Source organism: Schistocerca nitens, chromosome 3 (genome assembly GCF_023898315.1).
Source record: "Schistocerca nitens isolate TAMUIC-IGC-003100 chromosome 3, iqSchNite1.1, whole genome shotgun sequence".
Classification (NCBI taxonomy): domain Eukaryota; kingdom Metazoa; phylum Arthropoda; class Insecta; order Orthoptera; family Acrididae; genus Schistocerca; species Schistocerca nitens.
The window spans coordinates 810,695,478-810,702,514 of NC_064616.1; the positions used below are offsets into that span (position 1 = coordinate 810,695,478).

Here is a 7,037-nt window from a genome sequence, read left to right on the forward strand (position 1 = left end):
ATAATCAAATGTCAGTTAATAACATTCCGGCGATTAAATCCTTCAGAAGATCGTAACATACAGTACAAAGTCGGTCATTGCAGAGATTCAGTTTAGCGTAGCTAGTAGCGGCGTAACTAGGCTCGAACATCAAAGGGTTTTGCATCCTGAAATGATAATTAAATGGACACCCTAGCTGCAAACAGGCATTGATGTACTTCATTGGGGATATGTTGAAAATGTGTGCCCCGACCGGGACTCGAACCCGGGATCTCTTGCTTACTTGGCAGACGCTCTATCCATCTGAGCCACCGCGGGCACAGAGGATAGCGCGTCTGCAGGGAATTATCCCTTGCACGCTCCCCGTGAGGTCCACATTCCCAACATGTCCTAATAGATGTTTGCCCATCATACTCATTACTCGTGGCACTCGGGGCACACATTTTCAACATGTTCCCAATGAAGTACATCAACGCCTATTTGCAGCTAGGGTGTCCATTTAATTATCATTTCATTTCTAGCAAAGCTGCATGGTCATCCACGGTAACTGTTCTTTCAGGAACAGATACTACCGTCATATACAGTTAAAATATGGCTTCCCGGCCATTGACCTTCTTGTGCGAACGCACACGCTATGCCCGAACTCGTACGGGACTTGGTAGATTAATCTGCCACGAGTAATGAGTATGATGGGCAAAAATCTATTAGGACATGTTGGGAATGTGGATCTCACGGGGAGCGTGCAAGGGATAATTCCCTGCAGACGCACTATCCTCTGTGCCCGCGGTGGCTCAGATGGACGCCGGCACGGTAGCTCAGCGTGTTCGGTCAGAGAGCCGGTTGGCCTCTGTAATAAAAAACTGAGTGGAAGGTTCAAATGGCTCTGAGCACTATGGGACTTAACATCTGTGGTCATCAGTCCCCTAGAACTTAGAACTACTTAAACCTAACTAACCTAAGGACATCACACACATCCATGCCCGAGGCAGGATTCGAACCTGCGACCGTAGCAGTCGCGCGGTTCCGGACTGAGCGCCTAGAACCGCATGACCACCACGGCCGGCCGAGTGGAAGGATCAACCACCGAACTTGAACAGGATGTCTTGCGACGTCCGCAACGACCAAACACAACGATCAATAACGAACAAAATGAAAAGAAAGAGAGAAAAAAAAAGATGGATAGAGTGTCTGCAAAGTAAGCAAGAGATCCCGGGTTCGAGTCCCGGTCGGGGCACACATTTTCAACATATCCGCAATGAAGTACATCAATGCCTGTTTGCAGCTAGGGTGTCCATTTAATTATCATTTCATTTCTAGCAAAGCTGCATGGTCATCCACGGCAACTGTTCTTTCGGGAACAGATACTACCGTCATATATGGTTTTGCATCCTGCTGTATCCCAATTATTTATTTATTTACTGTTAACGTTCACGATTTCTAAAAGTTTGTGCGACTGCCTTATAAAATCAAACAATAACTTCTGTAGTATTTGCTAATATGTAAATATAAGTGCGCTCTCTGTCAGGAGTGAGTTTGTTCGGTTTTGTGAACTTTTATAAGCTGATGTACTTACTGACTGGACATGTATCTTTACTATTAGCCTTATTACATGTTCACGGATATTGAAGTCTTTATTTATGCGTAAAAGAGGCAGAACAACATGAATAGCGTATGGACAAGGGACGAAATGTGCGTGTTAAAAGAGCTAACGTAGGAATTGCTAGAGCTTGTCCATTACGGATACTTTATAAACCGTGACTGTTAATTGAATGTAAATACATAAAACTGCAACCGTTCACTATTTTGAATAGTTATTTATTATTCAATGAACCGGTTTTCGAACCGTTTCAGATTCATCTTCAGATGGTTTTCCGGAAGTTACATATCTGTTTCTAGCATAATGCTGTGTATTGGCTTGCTACAGTATGGGCGGCATTAGGTTAGAAACAGATACGTAAGTTCCGGTTTTATGTATTTACATAACGTAGGAATTCTACGTATATCCATTTTCGTGAATAAATTATATGGTTTGTGGACTGTATAAAACCGACAGCTGCCACTGGAGAGCGCTGAAAGCGCAAAATGACGCTAAACCAGGTCATCCCGTGTGCCGGTGGCGCTGTGAATCGTGACGTTGGGTATACGCCCGCGGGCACGTCAACGTTAGCTACCTCGTTCTGTGTGACAACGGCTTTACGAGCAGGTAAAGCTCTTAGGCGAGAGTACGTCAGAAATTTTAGTCAGGGTTTTTTATGACAGGATATCGAACAACTCGAGAATTTCATATTACCCAAACTCTGTTATTGTGCCTATTCACAGCAACGGACTGATCGTGAGCTATATCATCATTAAAAACACGAGACTAAGAGAGCTGTAGATCTACACTCATCATATCTACAACGTTTATACGCTTAGGATGATCGTATTGTTTTATTTACTGCGAAATATGAACTTTACATCTGTGTTGTGTTCACAGTGCCTTCCTCAAACTCGATGACTAATGACTATAGAATGGAGGTATCCTGACTAAACTGTTGTTACTTCTAAGAGGTAGGTTAAATGACTCATGTAGCATTTGACATTCCCTGTTGTAGTATCGCCCCTCCTTCCTTCTTCCATCTGTTGTCCACATTAAACAGTCCAGTGCAAGTAATTAATAAGGAAAGTCTTTTATGAAGATTTGAGAGGAGCGAAGATTACAGTAAATTTTCAAGTTTACTTAGCTTGTCATGTTGAGGTGGATCCAGTTCTTCTTGTCTAGGGGTCTGATTCTCGAAGGTGAAAATCTAACATCAGGTCCTTACGGTTGGGCCGGCCGGGGTGGCCAAGCGGTTAAAGGCGCTACAGTGTGGAACCGCGCGACCGCTACGGTCGCAGGTTCGAATCCTGCTTCGGGCATAGATGTGTGTGATGTCCTTAGGTTAGTTCGGTTTAAGTAGTTCTAAGTTCTAGGGGACTGATGACCTTAGAAGTTAAGTCCCATAGTGCTCAGAGCCATTTGAACCATTTTAAACCTTACGGTTGGTTTGAACTAAATAAATTGGAAGATTGTTGTTTCAGAATTTTTTACGTAAATATATTTTCCACTGATTTTCTCACATTTTAGTATATCATACAGTATTTTGATTTTCCACATTAAGAAGGCCGAAACTACATTGTTCACCCTATTATACAAAAATATGTCCGATCACATCAAAGGCAATCTTATGACTCTCACATCTGCGGAAATAACAATATTCCAAAGGGTTTACAATTTTCCTTAACAAATGAATTCCCACTAGTTTTCGTTACGTTACTAACTTCAAATATTATTTCGTAACTGAATCCAGAAATAAACATAGTAAACAGTACCGGATTGCATAATTAATAATAGAAATTTTAAGTGTGCAAATAATTTGTAATTTCAAATGTTTCTAAAAAAATAATTTTAACTGTACAATCAGAACTAGTACTTGTCGATTATAACATCGAAACAAAAATATTTTATAATGTAATTCATTTTCATTTATTTTAGCTTAAATATAACATGCTGTGTATAAAATTATATGAACATTTTCTGAAAATGAACTGAGGTAATATTGATCTGCCTAAAACTGAAAAAAATAATACTGGTATCGACAACTACTGTTGAAAGAAAATAATGCTAGAGGAGGATGTCCCGTTACTCTGTGGAAGTGTCACGTTAGAGGTTTCTTGAAATCGTTCCACTCAATGTGACTATTCATTACGCGGGTCTTTATACATTTCCGTCGATGCATCCTCCATACTCTCTAGGAGATTCTGTTTTCCAAACGCCGAACACGCACATTGACTCCTCCTTGTCAGTCACGGTTTCTGCTGTCTTCTGACAGTTCCTGCCGGTACTCAGTATTGCTAGTGGTATCAAAAATGTTCAAATGTGTGTGAAATCTTATGGGACTTAACTGCTAAGGTCAACAGTCAGTCCCTAAGCGTACACACTACTTAACCTAAACTATCCTAAGGACAAAAACACACACCCATGCCCGCGGGAGGACTCGAACCTCCACCGGGACCAGCGGCACAGTCAATGACTGCAGCGCCTAAGACCGCTCGGCTAAGCTAGTGGTATCCGAAAATCTTTAAGATGCTCTGATTTCTAAAATTAGGAAACTGATTCTTGTTTGAAAATTTTAATTTTACGTAAAATCTTAATCCAACCAATAAACTATATACATCATGTATCTCCTGGCTTTTTCGCTGGTTTGTGTTGTGTTATAGTGTATTCTTCCAGCCACTTCGATCATAGTTCTGTATCCTCCTACTGCATGGCATAATGTATGTTTCACAAGGAAATTCTTACGATAGGAAGGGGAAACTTTATTGACACATTCCTGGGGTCAGATACATCACATGATCACACTGACAGAACCACAGGCACATAGACACAGGCAACAGAGCATGCACAATGTCGGCACTAGTACAGTGTATATCCACCTTTCGCAGCAATGCAGGCTGCTATTCTCCCATGGAGACGATCGTAGAGATGCTGGATGTAGTCCTGTGGAACGGCTTGCCTTGCCATTTCCACCTGGCGCCTCAGTTGGACCAGCGTTCGTGCTGGACGTGCAGACCGCGTGAGACGACGCTTCATCCAGTCCCAAACATGCTCAATGGGGGACAGATCCGGAGATCTTGCTGGCCAGGGTAGTTGACTTACACCTTCTAGAGCACGTTGGGTGGCACGGGATACATGCGGACGTGCATTGTCCTGTTGGAACAGCAAGTTCCCTTGCCGGTCTAGGAATGGTAGAGCGTTGGGTTCGATGACGGTTTGGCTGTACCGTGCACTATTCAGTGTCCCCTCGACGATCACCAGTGGTGTACGGCCAGTGTAGGAGATCGCTCCCCACACCATGATGCCGGGTGTTGGCCCTGTGTGCCTCGGTCGTATGCAGTCCTGACTGTGGCGCTCACCTGCGCGGCGCCAAACACGCATACGACCATCATTGGCACCAAGGCAGAAGCGACTCTCATCGCTGAAGACGACACGTCTCCATTCGTCCCTCCATTCACGCCTGTCGCGACACCACTGGAGGCGGGCTGCACGATGTTGGGGCGTGAGCGGAAGACGGCCTAACGGTGTGCGGGACCGTAGCCCAGCTTCATGGAGACGGTTGCGAATGGTCCTCGCCGATACCCCAGGAGCAACAGTGTCCCTAATTTGCTGGGAAGTGGCGGTGCGGTCCCCTACGGCACTGCGTAGGATCCTACGGTCTTGGCGTGCATCCGTGCGTCGCTGCGGTCCGGTCCCAGGTCGACGGGCACGTGCACCTTCCGCCGACCACTGGCGACAACATCGATGAACTGTGGAGACCTCACGCCCCACGTGTTGAGCAATTCGGCGGTACGTCCACCCGGCCTCCCGCATGCCCACTATACGCCCTCGCTCGAAGTCCGTCAACTGCACATACGGTTCACGTCCACGCTGTCGCGGCATGCTACCAGTGTTAAAGACTGCGATGGAGCTCCGTATGCCACGGCAAACTGGCTGACACTGACGGCGGCGGTGCACAAATGCTGCGCAGCTAGCGCCATTCGACGGCCAACACCGCGGTTCCTGGTGTGTCCGCTGTGCCGTGCGTGTGATCATTGCTTGTACAGCCCTCTCGCAGTGTCCGGAGCAAGTATGGTGGGTCTGACACACCGGTGTCAATGTGTTCTTTTTTCCATTTCCAGGAGTGTATATTGTAGTCAATAATTAATTTTGATTACGAAATACCCTTTTGGAACAATGGCTCCCAATTTAGTTATAGGCTGAAAAAGTACAGAAATGCTAGTTACATGGTGGTCTAAATTCCTCTTAGGTATTGCGAAAACTGTTAGTAGGGATGGGGTGTGTATAATTTTGAAGAGCAAATCAAGTTCTTAAATGTATCATTTCCTTGCTATCCACGCCCGGGGGACAGTATTTCATTGTGACAGACTATAACGTTATATTCCTATCCAAATAAATGACGTTGCAAAAGTTCTAAGCGTTAAGTGCTATTGTAACAGTGGAAAAAGATACAGGGCGATGTGACACCTAAGCATCGAACGTTTCATTTGTTCTGAATATTGACCATTTTTGCCTTGTTCGCTAGTTGGTCACAGGTTTGATAATTTCTTCAATCACAATTAATTGGTAACACCTTTTGGTCCAGCAGACTTCGGAGAGCGAAACACCTAATTTCACCAGTTTTTTCTTAACACCAAAGCGAAATTCCAAAGAAAGCAGGTGTTGACAGATGTGAAAATTACCGAAGTATCAATTTAATAAGTCACAGCTGCAAAATACTAACGCGAATTCTTTACAAACGAATGGAAATACTGGTAGAAGCCGACCTCGGGGAAGATCAGTTTGGATTCCGTAGAAATGTTGGAAGACGTGAGACAATACTGACCCTACGACTTATCTTAGAAGAAAGATTAAGGAAAGGCAAACCTACGTTTTTAGCATGTGTAGACTTAGAGAAAGCTTTTGACAATGTTTACTGCAATACTCTCTTTCAAATTCTGAAGGTGGCAGGGGTAAAATACAGGGAGCGAAAGGCTATTTGCAATTTCTACCGAAATCAGATGTCAGCTATAAGAGTCGAGGGACATGAAAGGGAAGCAGTGGTTGGGAAGGGAGTGAGACAGGGTTGTAGCCTCCCCCCGATGTTATTCAATCTGTATATTGAGCAAGCAGTAAAGGAAACAAAAGAAAAGTTCGGAGTAGGTATTAAAATCCATGGACAAGAAATAAAAACTTTGAGGTTCGCCGATGACATTGTAATTCTGTCAGAGACAGCAAAGGACTGGGAAGAGCAGTTGAACGGAATGAACGGTGTCTTGAAAGGAGGGTATAAGATGAACATCAACAAAAGCAAAACGAGGATAATGGAATGTAGTCGAATTAAGTCGGGTGATGCTGAGGGAATTAGATTACGAAATGAGACACTTAAAGTAGTAAAGGAGTTTTGCTATTTGGGGAGCAAAATAACTGCTGATGGTCGAAGTAGAGAGGATATAAAATGTAGACTGGCAATGGCAAGGAAAGCGTTTCTGAAGAAGAGGAG

The 7,037-nt window shown here is 44.1% G+C and overlaps 1 non-coding gene across 1 annotated transcript; it reads right to left on the reverse strand.

The window, feature by feature from the left end:
• Positions 1-223: 223 nt before the first annotated feature.
• Trnat-agu (transfer RNA threonine (anticodon AGU)) lies at positions 224-298 on the reverse strand. The gene has a single exon. It is a non-coding gene; the product is annotated as a tRNA-Thr (tRNA).
• Between the last annotated feature and the right edge of the window lie 6,739 nt (positions 299-7,037).